The sequence below is a fragment of the Ahaetulla prasina genome, chromosome 2 (genome assembly GCF_028640845.1).
Source record: "Ahaetulla prasina isolate Xishuangbanna chromosome 2, ASM2864084v1, whole genome shotgun sequence".
In the NCBI taxonomy this organism is placed as follows: Eukaryota; Metazoa; Chordata; class Lepidosauria; order Squamata; family Colubridae; genus Ahaetulla; species Ahaetulla prasina.
In genome coordinates, this window is record NC_080540.1 from 205,392,331 (window position 1) to 205,407,982 (window position 15,652).

The 15,652-nt window shown below is 40.4% G+C and overlaps 1 protein-coding gene across 1 annotated transcript in view; it reads right to left on the reverse strand.

Annotated features, from left to right (window-relative positions):
- ABCA1 (ATP binding cassette subfamily A member 1) overlaps window positions 1–11,938 on the reverse strand; it is a 133,766-nt gene extending 121,828 nt beyond the window's left edge. The window contains exon 1 of the mRNA XM_058173100.1: window positions 11,636–11,938. The gene's annotated coding sequence lies outside the window, so the exon portion shown is untranslated. The remainder of the gene's footprint in view (window positions 1–11,635) is intronic.
- Window positions 11,939–15,652: the final 3,714 nt, after the last annotated feature.

A 15,652-nucleotide genomic window follows, 5' to 3' on the forward strand; every position in this document is an offset into this window, starting at 1 on the left:
CGTTTCATTTCAGAAGGCAATATTAAACAGTCCGTCAGACTGTTCCAAAACAACTCTTGAGTTTGCCAAATATTTTTAACAGCAGCAGCAACCTTCTATATAGCAGCGTTTTGGGATGGGAAACTTCTATCAACAGTTTGGATTTAATATTATAAAATGACAGGCACAGCAGACACCTTGAAATCCAACCCGACATATGAAAAGACAGGGCAATTGGATGGGAGTGGGGCTGTGTTCTTAATGGCTAATTTTGAGTTTTGTGCCATAAAATAGAGGTGCACTCTAGGGCACTAAAGGAAGAAATTGAAACATGTCCTGTAACTTGAAGGATTATCCTGGGCCCCAGAGGTTATGACACCGGTTACATTCCTTTATTACCTTCCATATTGAGTTAATAGATAGTTATTTGCCTCAGGGGAAATTAAACACTGCTCTGCACACAATACGCTCTAGGGATATATAGAGGTTAAAGGGCAGCAACTACATTAAGAAGAATCCTACAGGATTACAATCTATCAACTCACTCCTCTTTAAGTCTTAAATATGCAAACCCTTCCTTCACACACTGAGACGTATATCCTGTTTGGCAATACTGACCAAATATATAAACAGATCAAGAAAAGCTAAGTAAAGAGGCTTTGAAGAATGTGAGTCATCACACTGGACTTCTATATGGAAATACTGCAATATCCACAACTGCTTGGCTCATGGATGTACTATGTATCTACACAAAAGTCTAGGCTTCAGCCCAAAATTGTGTAAATCCCAAGTTATTTGGAGGCCTTCTCCACAACCTCCTAACTTGCTCTCAGCAAAGGAGAACTTTTATCGTTTATTTATTTATTAGATTTTTATCCTGCCTTTATTACTGTATAAGTAACTCAAGGTGACGAACATATCTAATACTCTTTCCTGCTCCTATCTTCCCCACAAAACAACTCTGTGAGGTGAGTTGGGCTGAGAGAGAGAGTGATTGACTGGCCCAAAGTCATCCAGCCAGCTTTCATGCCTAAGGCAGAACTAGAACTCACAGACTCCCAGTTTCAAGGCCACTCCACCAAACTGGCTCTCATTATTAGAAGGGAAATTGTATGGCATGTTCAGTGTCATTTCTCCATCCTCCACCTTTGGCCTTCAAAAGTTGAATCAATTGCCCACAATCTTCTCCACTGGTCTTTCTATTAAATATGGTGCAAGCATTTATTTATACCCTTACTAACCAACCTATTATTGAAACAGAAACTGTATTCTTATCTTTTGAACAGATAAATCAATGGTAATCTCCAAGAGGTTGGCTTTTATTCAAGTATCATTGCAATTCAACATGCAACCTTACTGCTTTATTGCAGCAATGTGACTGCTACTGCAAAAAGTTTTAATTTTAACCATTTTTAACCATTTAACCATTGATTGTTTCCTGATTGCTTATTTGTACCCTATGACTATCATTAAGTGTTGTACCTTATGATTCTTGATGAAGGAATCTTTTCTTTTATGTATACTGAGAGCATATGCACCAAGACAAATTCCTTGTGTGTCCAATCACACTTGGCCAATAAAAAATTCTATTCTATTCTATTCTATTCTATTCTATTCTATTCTATTCTATTCTATTCTATTCTAGTTCTTAGGATAATGTACATTATGTAATCCCTGACCATAAATGCATACATGTTATTCTCTTAAGTATCATGTAATGCCAGTATCTGAGCAATGTTTTTGCATTTCTTGTACTAGGAATGTAAACCCAACGTTGTCTAGAAAACAGTACAATATTTTTAAACACCTCTCTTTCTTGTTCTGCTTTGCATTGTTCTGTCTTCAAACAGCAGAACGATGCAAATGAGTTTCACAAGTTTTAATTAATTACATTCATGTGATTGCATCATTTGTATTGAAACTGGTCCCACTTTAAGGGACAAAAGAAATAATGTTATATACGAAAATGAACATTCCAACTTGATGGGCAGATTATAGTTTACCATAGATTTATAACTTTCCTTATTTAAAACTTTTATTTGATTTGTTTTAAGGCTTATTTCTTAAAATAAGCCTTAACAGGTGTGAAAATGCTCTGACTTCATGGAAGGGACTAGATGTGATTTTATTTTATTTTTTTATTTCTGCTGCACTCCTCTGTTTGCTAGAAGAGAAAGCCAGAGCCTGATCTAAAGAGAACTCTGAACCTTATGGTCAGCAGATGCTGACTAAAGTTTGTTTTTCCACAAGAATGTTCCTGAAAACTAGCTCAAATCCATCACATCTAGAAAAAGATTCTCTCCACACATACACAGTCATATTATCTTTAAAACCACACTAACTCTCTATCAGAGTCAACAATGTGAAGAGAAAAAAAACCTGTGTCCTTCACTCAATTAATTTAAGAATGATTTCCAAGCAGTTATCTGAAATAAAAGATCTGGGCCAATAAATAAGAAGTTTCTAAGAGCTCTCTCTCTTTCTCTTTCCACATTACACAGACTCAATGTGCTTTCATCAAATGAGCAATGCAAAAAAATTCAAAAGGAGCAAACTTTTCCCTTTGCTGGTCAGACGATGACGAAACAGAAAAAAAGATTAAGTAACATCCAAGTTTCTCGTATCTAGCAGACAACTTCTTTGTCTCTTGAAAGTCATCAAACAATTATTTTAAAACAATTATTTGCATCAGCACTATTCTAAAGATGACTATAGGCATTCAGTACATCTCACATGATTGCTTTATTCCTTTAGTAAAGCATATTAGATAAAAAGATGCCATCACATTTCTAAACACAACTTGTATCTTCTTGATTTTCTAGGCAAGATTCTCCAGACAAAATATTCTTGTATAACTGATTGCCAAAGTACACGGTATATGATTTGCACAGTCAACAGAAGCCCTTTTAAAAAGGAAACTCAGATTGCAAAGCTTCAGTATCTAGTCATGCAAAGCACAAAACAGCAATGGAACGCAAGACTTGATTGAAGTTTCCAGGGAACTTTTGGAAATGCCCACATGCAGGACTTCAGCAGCTACCGCAAATATATTTTCACTCAAAAGTGACCAAACTTCTAAAGCAGAATATTTTTAACAAAACCTAAAATAGCTCCATCAAATACTAAACTGACCTGATACCATTTGCGTTCTGAAGACAAAGCATATTCTTGTTGGATTATGGGTTCCAAAAGATGAATAAATACCACTAAATCCCATTGGGATGCATATTAATAAATCAATCCACCCTTAAAACATGCATCATGGAATATTTTAAACAGTTCCAATCAGGATGATTTCTATTTGTAAGAGAGAAACAATATTCAAGGTGAGGAAAAGTTGTAAACCAATTTTTGGCCTTAAAAGATGAAATCCTGAATTGTGGTAAGTAAAAAAAAAGATATTTTTAAATTCCATGTATTTAATGCAAACATAAAGGGGGCAGGACAGTGGCTCAGTGGTTAAGACGTTGGGCTTGTTGGCTGGAAAGCCGGCAGCCCACGTTTGAGATCCAAATGCCACATGATGGGGTGAGCTCCCATCTTCGCCCCAGCTCTTGCCAACATAGCAGTTTGAAAACATTCAAATACAAGTAGATAAATAGGTACCACTTCGGTGGGAAGGCAACAGTGCTCCATGATGTCATGTTGGCCACATAACTGCAGAAATGCCCTTGAAATAGAGATGCGCACCGCTCCCTAGAGTCAGCAACGACCAGAGGAGTAAAATCCGCAGAGACTCTTTTACCTTTTACATTTTAGTGCAAACATAAAATACATCTCATAAAAGCTAGAAAACTCCATTTGTCCTGGAAAGAAATGGAGATTTGCTATGTGTATTGCCATCCAGAATACATGCAAATGGAGAGTCAGAGAAGGTTAAGATTCAGGTTAATAAAAAGAAAGGAAAGTCTCCAATGAAGAGTGATTTACAAAAATTCACTGAAAGTATTTCAGTTGTTGTCAAATCAGACAACAGACATGAAATCAGACATGAAATCATATATGACTGAGATCTGATTTCACTTGTAGAAACCAGGATTATGTAGAACTTTTAAGCAAAACAAGACAAAATCTTGTCAACTCATATTGAGCCATGTGAATTGTTTGCTTTGCTTTAGTTTGCTATGGAAGTCTAGCCACTGGTTTATAAACCTTGATTTCTAACTTATTCCACAATTTGTGATTACTTTTCACAGTATTTTTATACTGCCAATTCAACATGCACCACTGACAGGTCAATAAAATATATATTTGTGAAACCATAAGTAATACAAACACATACATTAAACCATATCCTCATTATGTCAGATTCATTATATTGTATGAATCATACCAATTCTAACTTCCAACGAAGTTCCAACAGATCTGATTTAGGATGAGGTACGAATCTTTGGTGCAATATTTATGATTCATAGTTCAAGAGACAAAATTTCCATTAGCACCACTGCTTTTACTAAAACTATTAGAGGCCATTTCTAAAGTTTACAGAATAGCCTTCAGCTAATGACTAGCTTTCTATCTTGTCTACCTTCCTTGGTATGAAGAAGGCATGATGTCATATTCCACCCTAAGCATCCTGAAGTAACACAGATGTGATGAATTATGGAGTACTAATCGTGAAAGTGATGTGAAATTATATGTATTATCTTTCATGCCCATTATATAATTACATTTTTGCTACAACAATCTATGCCAATTCCAGTGTACTTGGCTATAAATATACAATGTATACAGGCACTTAGAAGCCTCAAGAGGAATTCACTAGTGATTATATGAGGATTATTTCAAGAATGGCTCCAAAAACATTGTACAGGTAGTCCTCAATTTACAACAGTTCATTTAGTGACTGTTGAAAGTTACAACACTGAAAAAAGTGATTTATGACGTTTTTTCACCTACAACTGTTGCAGCATTTCCGTAGTCGCATGTTCAAAATTTGGATGCTTGGCAACTGACTCATATTTATGAAGGTTGCAGAATCCCAGGGTCACTGGGACCAGCCTTTGCCACCTTCCGACAAGCAAGTCAATGGGGAAGCCAGATTCACTTTAACAACTGTGTTACTAACTTAAGGATTGCAGTGATTTACTTAACAACTGTGGCAAGAAAAGTCGTAAAATGTGGCAAAACTCACTTACCAAATGTTTCACTTAGCGACAGAAGTTTTGGACTCAATTGCGGTCATAAGTCAAGGGATACCTGTATTGCAACAGTTTTTTCAAATGATTTCCCCCCCAGTTTTATACTCCCCTGTGTGGCGGATTAAAAACCTTTACAGCTGACTGAGAACTTGAGCTAAGTTCCATCACTGTTGTCCTTGTTATTGTGCTACTTGCATTGTGGAGAATTATGGAGACATCCTTGAGGAAAATACATAGCAACTGTTGGAAAAACGTGGATGCAGTCTCGGAAAAGAGGAAGAAGCAAGATTGCCCCACCTTGACTCTCTTTAGTATATAAAAGGGAGGGAAACAGAAATTCTTTCAGACTTTCAGGATTGTGTTATTATAACCTATGCCAGTGATGACTAACTTTTTTGTCATCACGTGCCAAAAGCGGGGGGAGACGTGCAGGTGCGTGCACACAGTCATAATTCTATGCGCCTCGTGCCCCCCTATGTTCCCTCTGTTTTTGGCATGCAATGGCACGGTGGGCCGAGTAGGCCTGTTTTTCGCTCTCCCCAGGCTCCAGAGCCTTTCTAGGAGCTTGGGGAAGGTGAAACTGTCCATTTGCTGACTTCCGGTGGGAATGGAAGGCCTGCTTTTGAGCTCGCGTGCCCACCGATGTGGCTCCGCGGGCAAGCGTGCCATAGGTTCGCCATCACAGACCTGTGCTAATAAAATACAGTTCTAGTATTGACGTCCGTGGTCCACCTTGAAAGGCTGACAAACAAACAAAAAACTTGAAATTATCAAAATGGAAATGAAACATATCAAATTGGCTGTTTTAGGAACAGATAAATTTAGACGGGCTGAAATGGTCCTGTTTAAATCAGATGGTTATATAAACCATCCATCCATAAATTTCATTCAGGTAGGAATCTGTATGAAAGATGGTTTAACAAGAACATGTACTTAAGGTAAAGGTAAAGGTTCCCCTCGCACATACGTGCTAGTCGTTGCCAACTCTAGGGGGGCGGTGCTCATCTCCATTTCAAAACCAAAGAGCCAGCGCTGTCCGAAGACGTCTCCGTGGTCATGTAGCCAGCATGACTCAATGCCAAAGGCGCACGGAACACTGTTACCTTCCCACCAAAGGTGGTCCCTATTTTTTCTACTTGCATTTTTACGTGCTTTCGAAACTGCTAGGTTGGCAGAAGCTGGGACAAGTAACAGGAGCTCGCCCTGTTACACAGCAGCACTAGGGATTCGAACCTTTCGATCGACAAGCTCAATATCCTAGCCCCTGAGCCACCGCGTCCCTTTGTGCTTGGCTATAATCTAATAGATGGACAGGATCTTACCTATTAAAATCAGTGGATATCCTGTGAATCAGGATCAGTGGAAAGTGAGGGTTTGCACCCAGGGTAGATGCAACGATGGAAAACAAGTGGAATTATATGGCAGATGATAAGGAGGTGCTAAATACTGCATCAAGAAAGGATATAGACTTGCTGAAAATGTTTGGAATGCAAAAGCTGAAGAAATGGCTGGACCAGGTTTTATACAATAATTTGAATCAAGTGGATATAACTAACATAGGGCACTAACTTAATAGAGTTTGCAAAGAGCATTATGTTCTTTGTCAGCCCTTCATTCAAGGAACACAAATGCAATCTCCCTATTAGAATGTCACTAGAATCATATGAAGTGTGTAACAGGAAACAAAATATGAAAAAATACAATCAAGTCATCCAGAATGCTTCCTAGTGTACATTTGGAGGCTAGAGCATGATTTTTTTTTATATATCAAACAAAACATGCAGAGAGCAAGGACATCTGGCCTCAAGGACATAATACAGTCAAAATATAAATTTGATGTAAGAAACAGATTCAATCTACTTAACTTACATGAAAGAGAAACCAAGGAGCTACAAAAAGTGTTAAGAGATGTTATGAAAACCGAAGGAGAAAAAAAAAATTCAAACAGAAAAGATCCAAAGAGTTTGTTGTGAAAGCCATCAAGATACCCCTAGGAAGATAAAGAATGAAAGCCTCTGGAGAACAAAAGGATATTGAATGACTGAGTGCTAACTTTCAACATTAAACAAGAAATATCAAGGAATGATATTGCATCCAAAAAGGTCAATGCAGAGGGGAAAACAACAACAAAAAGAATGAGAGACCTTTTTAAGATCAGAAAAATAACCAGAAAACTCACAGTTAAGGAACTACTATATATGCAGTTTCTTCAAGTCAAGCTTGACTCCTGAAGCTTGCCCAGACTAGTCCCTGCAGTTTTCTTGGCAGGATTTTGTGGTTTTGCCATTGCCATTTTCTTAGGGCTGAAAGAGAATGACTGGCCCAAAGTCACTCAGCTGGTTTAATACCTAAGTTAGGACTAGAATTCAGGGGTGACATGAGAGTGTTCCAATATCTTGGAGGCTGCCACAAAGAAGAGGAAGTCAAGCTATTATCCAAAGCATCAAAGGGCAGGCCAAGAAGCAATGGGTGGAAACTAATCAAGGAGAGAAGCAACCTAGAACTAAGGAGAAATTTCCTGGCAATTAGAACAATTAAACAGTGGAACAACTTGCCTCCAGAAGTTGTGAATGCTCCAACACTGGAAGTTTTTAAGAAGAGATTGGATAACGATTTGTCTGAAATGGTATAGGGTTTCCTGCCTAAGCAGGGGGTTGGACTAGAAGACCTCCAAGGTCCCTTCCAACTCTATTGTTCTGTTCTGTTCTTTCCTGTCCTACTCCAGAATCATAAATACCAAACCAAACTTACTTTAAAGTAGGACTATTCAGATTTAATTATGGAAAAAATCTAATGAACTTAAGGGAAAATGAATAGACTGTACACAAATCATTTACAAAAAAATGAGAGCAACATTTTCTGAGAAAGAACATACTCAGAAAAAGATAGAAAGAATAAGAAACAGCTTTTGTAAGAAAGTACCACTGTAGCTGAATTAGCAAATGGATTGTTTAAAGTTGCAAAAGAGGCAGTTAAACTGTTAACAAATTTGGGAAAAGATAGCATGACCTAGAGTCCTAGATAATGGAAATATATATATATATATACTTTTACAGAAGAAAGGAGAGTGCCAATGACCAAACAATGGAATTAAGTCTTCATGTAAGGAACATTTTCCTTAAGATCTTAGATAAAACAATAGATCCACGCATGGACAAAAAAACCCACCAGTTGAACAATGGTTTCAAAAAAGGAAAAACATATCAGATGTCATAAGATAATGGAAATAGCAAAATATGACAAAAGAGGTGTATGGTCTATATCAGGGGTCTCCAACCTTGGCAACTTTAAGCCTGGTGGACTTCAACTCCCAAAATCTCCCAGCAAAGCTGGCTAGGGAATTCTGGGAGCTGAACTCCACCAGGCTTAAAGTTGCCAAGGTTGGAGACCCCTGGTCTATTTCATCCCATATATCTGTACATTCATTCCCACATATTCATATGTGATGAATATATTAAGCTTAATAGAAAAACCACAACTATGTCAAGAAACCTTCATAATGACCAAGAAGTAGAAGTGAGTTTGGACAAATGGAGCAGTTCAAAATAGGTAAAGGAGAGAGATAAGGACAGATAGCAACTCCATCTGTCATTTTTATACCACAATTATATTCAAAGCACAGACATCTAGAACCATAATTGATCACTAGCGACAGAAACACTAACAACCTGAGATAGGTAAGTATTTTGTTAGCCAAAAGTAAAGAAGTCTTAGAAGAACTCATTTGGAAAGTAGAAGTGGAAAACCAGGGTTCACCTTAAATAGAAAAAAGAAAAAGTTTGATTGATAGAAGATGGGAAATGATTTTTGCCTTCTTGGGATGAAAGATAGACATATAATGCACAGTAGAGATTAAATCTATGGAGGAAGGGAATAGCAAACTTAGACAAGATAAGGAAGGATACTTTAATGATTACAGAGATCAGAATAGTTAACATAGTGGTAATTGTATTGAAAGCTGAGCACCGAGAAAGAACTAGTGAAAGAAGATTAATGGATTTGGACATGGTTATTAAGAATATATAGGGTATAGGGACGCGGTGGCTCAGGGATTAGGACGTTTTTGGCAACTCGGCAGTTCGAATCCCTAGTGCTGCCATGTAACGGGGTGAGCTCCCATTGCTTGTCCCAGTTTCTGCCAACCTAGCTGTTTCGAAAGAACATAAAAAATGCAAGTAGAAAAAATAGGGACCACCTTGGTGGGAAGGTAACAGCGTTCCATGCACCTTTGGCATTTAGTCATGCCGGCCACATGACCATGGAGACGTCTTCGGACAGCACTGGCTCTTTGGCTTTGAAACGGAGATGAGCACTGCTCCCTAGAGTCAGCAACGACTAGCACTAGCACGTATGTGCGAGGGGAACCTTTACCTTTTATTAAGAGTACCATGGGCTACAAGCAAGCAATCCTGGGTCAAATAAAGATCATCCCCTTGAAGTGACCATCAACAAGGAGAAACTCATATTCTTTTGGCATAGGGTGGAAGCAGTTGCTTGATGATAGAAAGCAACTAGACTTGGCAAAATTGTAAAAAGGAGAATATATCAAATAAGGAGGGTGAATGGTAGTGCTTTCCTTTAGAAGCTGAAGATGTTACTAGAACCAGGCTGAGTTAGTGATTGTCCATGCCATCACTAGAAGCAGAGTCCAAATCAGGGACCTGAAAGTAATATTCTTAATTAACAAGAGGCATCAAAGTGACATTTTAATCCCAAATTAAAGAGCTCTCTGTTAACTACATCCATTAAAGTGATCTTATATACATGGCACCAGGCTCTGTTAATGTACAGTTCAAGCAGGCACAACATCCCCAAACAATGGGTTAAAAGATCAAAAGTAATAAAACACAACATTGCAAACCCTTAACATTTTCATTTCATTCTGCAAAGCTATTCTGTTTGGTCTTGCTTAGTACTGACTCAGAATGGGAAGGAAACACCGAGATTCACAATACAGCCTGGAGCTAAACAACAAAGCTAATGATAACAACAATCAAATAAATAGCCTATGATTACCCCATCATCCCATTATAGTGCTTCTCTGGGTACATATGTTTTTTATGGAATGTTTCTTACAAAGTTAGATTCCCCCTCAGATTAAGGGGTGCAATTCCCAAGCTGATGGCTTTTATTAAGCTGTCACACATATTACAAGGTTACTCTCGGTCATTCCTTGCTGACTTGGAGTTGCTCTGTGAGTTTTTCTCCTTGCCTCAGTAGCTCCAACTTGAGGCATCTTCCTAGAGAGCAGCCCCAGAAAGGAGACCACAAGTCCCTCTTTGAGAAGGTTTTGTTTCTCCCAACTTCATTCCAGGTTGGGTTTGCAAAGATGCTATCAGATTCCTTCTCTGACCTGGGCAGGCATCCTTAACTTGGAGATGGTATAATGCCCCGAATGGCTACTGGGTCTGGCTGCAAATCAAGCAATTTGTAGTCCAGCAATGTACGGGAGGAATTGAGAGTCTTACTAGTTCAACCAGGGGTTTGTAGGAAATAAGCTATGATCCTTGCAATTCTTCAGTAAGACATACATGCTTAAATAGGAAGGAAATATATGCACATTGTTTGAAAAGAGAGAGAGAGAGAGATAAAAAGAAAGCAAGACAGAGAGAAGAAAGAGAGAGAGAAGAAAGACAAAGAGAGAGAGAGGAAAGAGAGAGAGAAGAAAGAAAGAGAGTGTGTGTATGAGAGACAGAGGAGAGAAGAAAGAGGTGAAAGAAAGATAGTGAGATAGATAGAGAGAAAGAAAGAAGAAAGGAAGGAAAGGAAGGAGGGAGGGAGGGAGGGAAGGAGAGAGAGAGAGAGAGAGAGAAAGAAGGAAGGAAGGAAGGAAGGAAGGAAGGAAGGAAGGAAGGAAGGAAAGAAAGAAAGAAAGAAAGAAAGAAAGAAAGAAAGAAAGAAAGAAAGAAAGAAAGAAAGAAAGAAAGAAAGAAAGAAAGGACTATCTCGGCGCCTGCTTTTGTCTACTTAAAAAACAACCAGACCTCTCCCCAAACGTGCCAGTCCAGCTCCCCTTCGCCCTTCGCCGTTCCTGCCCTCCTTGCTTCCTTTGCAAAGCGGCTCAGGACGAGCGGCTCCTTCTGAGCTCCTCTACCCTTCGGAGCGACCGTCCCGTTCCATCGAGCCAGCCACAACAACCCGCCTCAAAGCAGGAGCTTGTCACCAGCCCTTGTTCCAGGGATGGCGAGAGCTTCAAAGGGGCCGAAAACGCGCTTCTAACACTCTCCAGAAACTCCGCTTGGCTCGTCTTCCTTCACCAAAAAAAACACAAAGCTCCCGGGAAGCCAGAAAGCAAAGTGGGAGCCGAAGGGGCTGCGAGATCGGTGCAGAATTGCGCGGGGTTGGAGCCAGAGACCGATTCCTCCCTCCCCCCATCCACCCCACCCGCCGCTTCTTTCAGAAGCAGGACCAGCCGATCCCTGGGGCTTCGCCGCAATGGAAAGCAGCCCCTTCTAAGGGTCCCCCTCTTTCGCAATCTCTCCCCCCTAAAATCCTTCCTTTTCGCTCCCTTTTACCTGCTCGCCAGTTTTGATGGGGGCTTTCTGGTCTTTTAGATCCAACTGACGGCCGGGCGAGTCGTCGACGATGCCCGACAGCTTTCCGGCGCTAAATGGGGGTGGGGGGGGGGAGAAGGGGAATGTGGTGGTGCTGGTGAGTAGAGGGTGGCCAGCAGGCACCTCAACTCTTGCGCGCTCCCCCAAACCGTGACTCAAGGAAAGCAGGCGATGGCGAGCCAGATGAGCCTTATATAGAACCCCCGCCGGCGCTTGTACAGCGGGGTTATTATCGGTCAAACTCCGCTTCCCTTTGCCGCTCCAGCTGCTTGTCGCTGCTGCTGCGGCTGGTCTGTTTATGTATTTCAATCAGTCACTGTGAGCACGTGGAGAGGGAGCCCGCCTCTTAAAAGGGCGATGTCACTGGGCTGTTACTGGACATCCTGGCACCTCTATTGAGGGTGGAGGGAGGAGAAAGGCTCTTCGGTGGCTTCCAGCGGTTCCCCCACCCCCACCCAGCTTTTTGGATGAGAAGCGAAACGTCGAAGGAAGGAAGGAAGGAAGGAAGGAAGGAAGGAAGGAAGGAAGGAAGGAAGGAAGGAAGAAAGAAAGAAAGAAAGAAAGAAAGAAAGAAAGAAAGAAAGAAAGAAAGAAAGAAAGAAAGAAAGAGTAAGTCTAGTTGCCTCCTGAAAAAAAAGCTCCTTTGGGACAACCAGGACTTGGATGACTGAGAATCTCTCCAGGCTTGTAGCTATACAATTTGGGATGAACACCCTTGGGATGGTGTGGGAGTAAGAACGGATTTCCAGAGGGAAAAAAATGGCAGACTACAGGAACCAGGAGCCCTACTCAGCTGACCCTGAGGACGCAGATAAACCTCCCAATGCTTCAATCAACGGCCCTCTAAAAGAATGCAAAGGACCATCTGTCTGCAAGGAATATAAATCCTTCCAATCCTCACTATCCTGTCAGAGCTGAAGAAGCTTCTTGGAGGAGAAGCGAAAGGTCTTCAAAAGAAAAACAACAAGAAGAAAGTCCAATTGCCTGCTGAAAAAGCACCCTTGCCTCCCCTCCCCCAAGCTTTTCCCCTCCTTCGGAGCGGCTTTGAACCAAGAGCCGAGCAGCTGCCCAGCGTCTCTGCAAAATGTGCCGTCCTTCCGATTACAAGTCCCACCACGTACCTTTCCCCGGACCCTGCTTGCTAGCTTTTTCCTTCTGCTTTGCTCTTATCTGGCGGACCCGTTCACACACACACACACACGGGGCGCCGCTTTGAGTGTGGGACGCACACCACTCGTTCCCCTGAAACCGTCAGAAAGATGCGAGAAAGTGAAGTTGGCTCAGAACGGACACCACACGTTTGGAAAATTCTGGAAAAGAACCAAGGAAAAACAATGGAGAGGTTGCAACTTTTACTGGTTTGTGTCTCTACACGCTGGATTTCATTTCCTGCGAAGTGAATCTTCTTTCTTTTAGCAGCTGACCAGTGATCAAAACGTGTTTTTTTTGCTTTATTCAAATACACACACAATCACACACACACACACACACACACACACACACCTTGATCCAGTTGGAGAGATCTCGTATGGCAAGACACTTCCATACAGTATCACTGCTGTTTGTCTTCATACTTGACTATAGCAGTTTGCCAGTGATCTGTAGAGATCTTCATTGCTGCTGGCCTCAAACATAGTGAGTGTGTTGAGATCACCAGGAGCCAACGCCTGCTCCAACTGACTAATCATTCAATCATGATCTTATTTCCTGAGCTGTCATGGTTCCTAAACAAGAATCCCTTCTCTCCTGTTTCACACACAAATGCCCACATATTTACAAGGACATGGAGCGGTTGATTGATGGATCAAGACATTGTTGACTCTTAGCAACCAAACAGGTAGATTTTCTCCTGTCACCTTAAGTTGGTCTTGCAAATCTTGGACTGGTACACTCATTGCCACTGCAACTTAGTCCATGTTCACCTGTTGAATGTCTTCTTCTCTTTTCTTCCATCTTTCTCAGCGTTAGAACCTTCCTCAAAAAGCTAGGTCTTCACATAATGCATCCACAGTTAGATGAGCCTGGTCATTTGTAAGCATCCATACTTGTGCCCCCCCACATCAATGTTGCTATGATAGGAAGCTATGCAAAACAAATTGTGATTCATAAGAAGAAAAGGAGACAGCCATCTTGCCAACTTTACTCTGCTGCATATAAAAATGTCTGAAAGTGGGCCGATAACCACACTGGCATTTTTGCAAATTTTCTAACCACACTGCTATAGTGGGGCAAAGCGGGAGATAAGCAAACAGGCTGAATAAATTCTACTTTAAAATGATCCCAGCTGTGCATCCATACTGTTTCAAATGTTTGGAGATTTTTGAATATTTTCTTGTTCTTGGTAACTTAGGAAAAGCAATATATATCTGCATTTTCTTCTTCAAATGAAGTTTTTTTAAAAAAATTGCTTTCCAGGACTTCTGACTTCTGGCATCTTCCCGGACAAGTTCCTGCAGGGTTATTTTGATTTTTTTTCCCCCAAGATCTTAAAAATGGTTTGCCATTGCCTGCTTCCTACGGCTGAGAGAAAGGGACTGGCCCAAGGTTACCCAGCTGGCTTTGTGCCCACAGCAGGACTAGAATTAATGGTCTCTCAGTTTCTAGCCTAAGGCCTTAAGCCAGGGGTGTCCAAACTTGGTCTCTTTAAGACTTGTGGACTTCAATTCCCAGAGTTCCTCAGCCAGCTTTGCTGGCTGAGGGACTCTGTGAGTTGAAGTCCACAAGTCTTAAAGAGACCAAGTTTGGGCACCCCTGCCTTAAGCACTACATTAAACTGTTTCTATATATTATATATTAATATATATTATATATTAATTCTAGCTTAGCCACTTCTCAATTTAATATATAGGTAAGTCATACATATACAGTCTATTGAAAAAGCATTTTAAGGGCTGATCTGATGAAAGTTGAAGGAAATTTCAGTAGGAGGTCTTGAGATTGCCCCTCAAAATGAGCAGGCACCCAAATCTAGACATGATCATCTCCACTATTGTGAGAAGTATTGTATTTCCATTTAGGTTACAGCAACTATTTCTAAGTGAGAGTTGGTTTGCTGATGGTCAAGTCATACAACTAGAAACTATGAGACTGTGAGTTCTACTTGTGCTTAAGCGCATAGCAGTTACTTTCTCTCAGCCCTAGGCAGCAGGCAGTGACAAAGCACCTCTGAAAAAGCTTCGCAAAGACATTGCAGGGTTTTGTCCAGATAGACATCAGGAGCCAAGACAGACTCAAAGGAGCAAAAGAAAAAAAAAATAAAGTTACTGTTCTGTTTTAAATTTAGTATATATAAATTTTAAATATTTTCTCTATACTTTTCGAAGATAATGCATTGTTACATCTTCTTTGTCATCTTCTTCAAATTAATGTAGGCCATCCTGAATTCAAAGCAGAGAGATAGAGTCTCAGCTGGATAATTTAAATAAAAAATTTCCTATTGCTAAGGCACTCACTAGACAAGCCTAACCCTAGGTTAGGGCCAAATAATTATTACTGTAGTTTTACAACCTACCCAGATTCTGCTTCTCTTTCTGGATTTTCTGATGGAGAAATGACTAGTTCGTTCAAGAAATATGGACCTCTGAGACAGATTACACAGAACTTACTCCTGGCCTTTCAGAAGTTTGTAAAAACCTACCTGTTCCAGAAGGTCTTTTCTTTAAAAAAAATCATTTTAGCTCACATTAATTATTTTTATAAATAATTCAAGGCTATTTTCACAACTATCCTGTGAGGTGGGTTGGGCTGAGAGAGGGGGACTGGCCCGAAGTCCCACCAACCTGCATGTTTTGCCTAAGGGAGGACTAGAACTCACAACCTCCTGGGTTTCCAGCCTTAACTATTACACCCAAGTAGCTATAGAGACAAGAATACTGCCAATAATGTTTTAATTACTTTTCTATAATTAATGGTAATTTTAATTATAAGACCAGATTTGTTTTACGGTATAGTACTTTGTATTATTGTAATGGTGGCTGC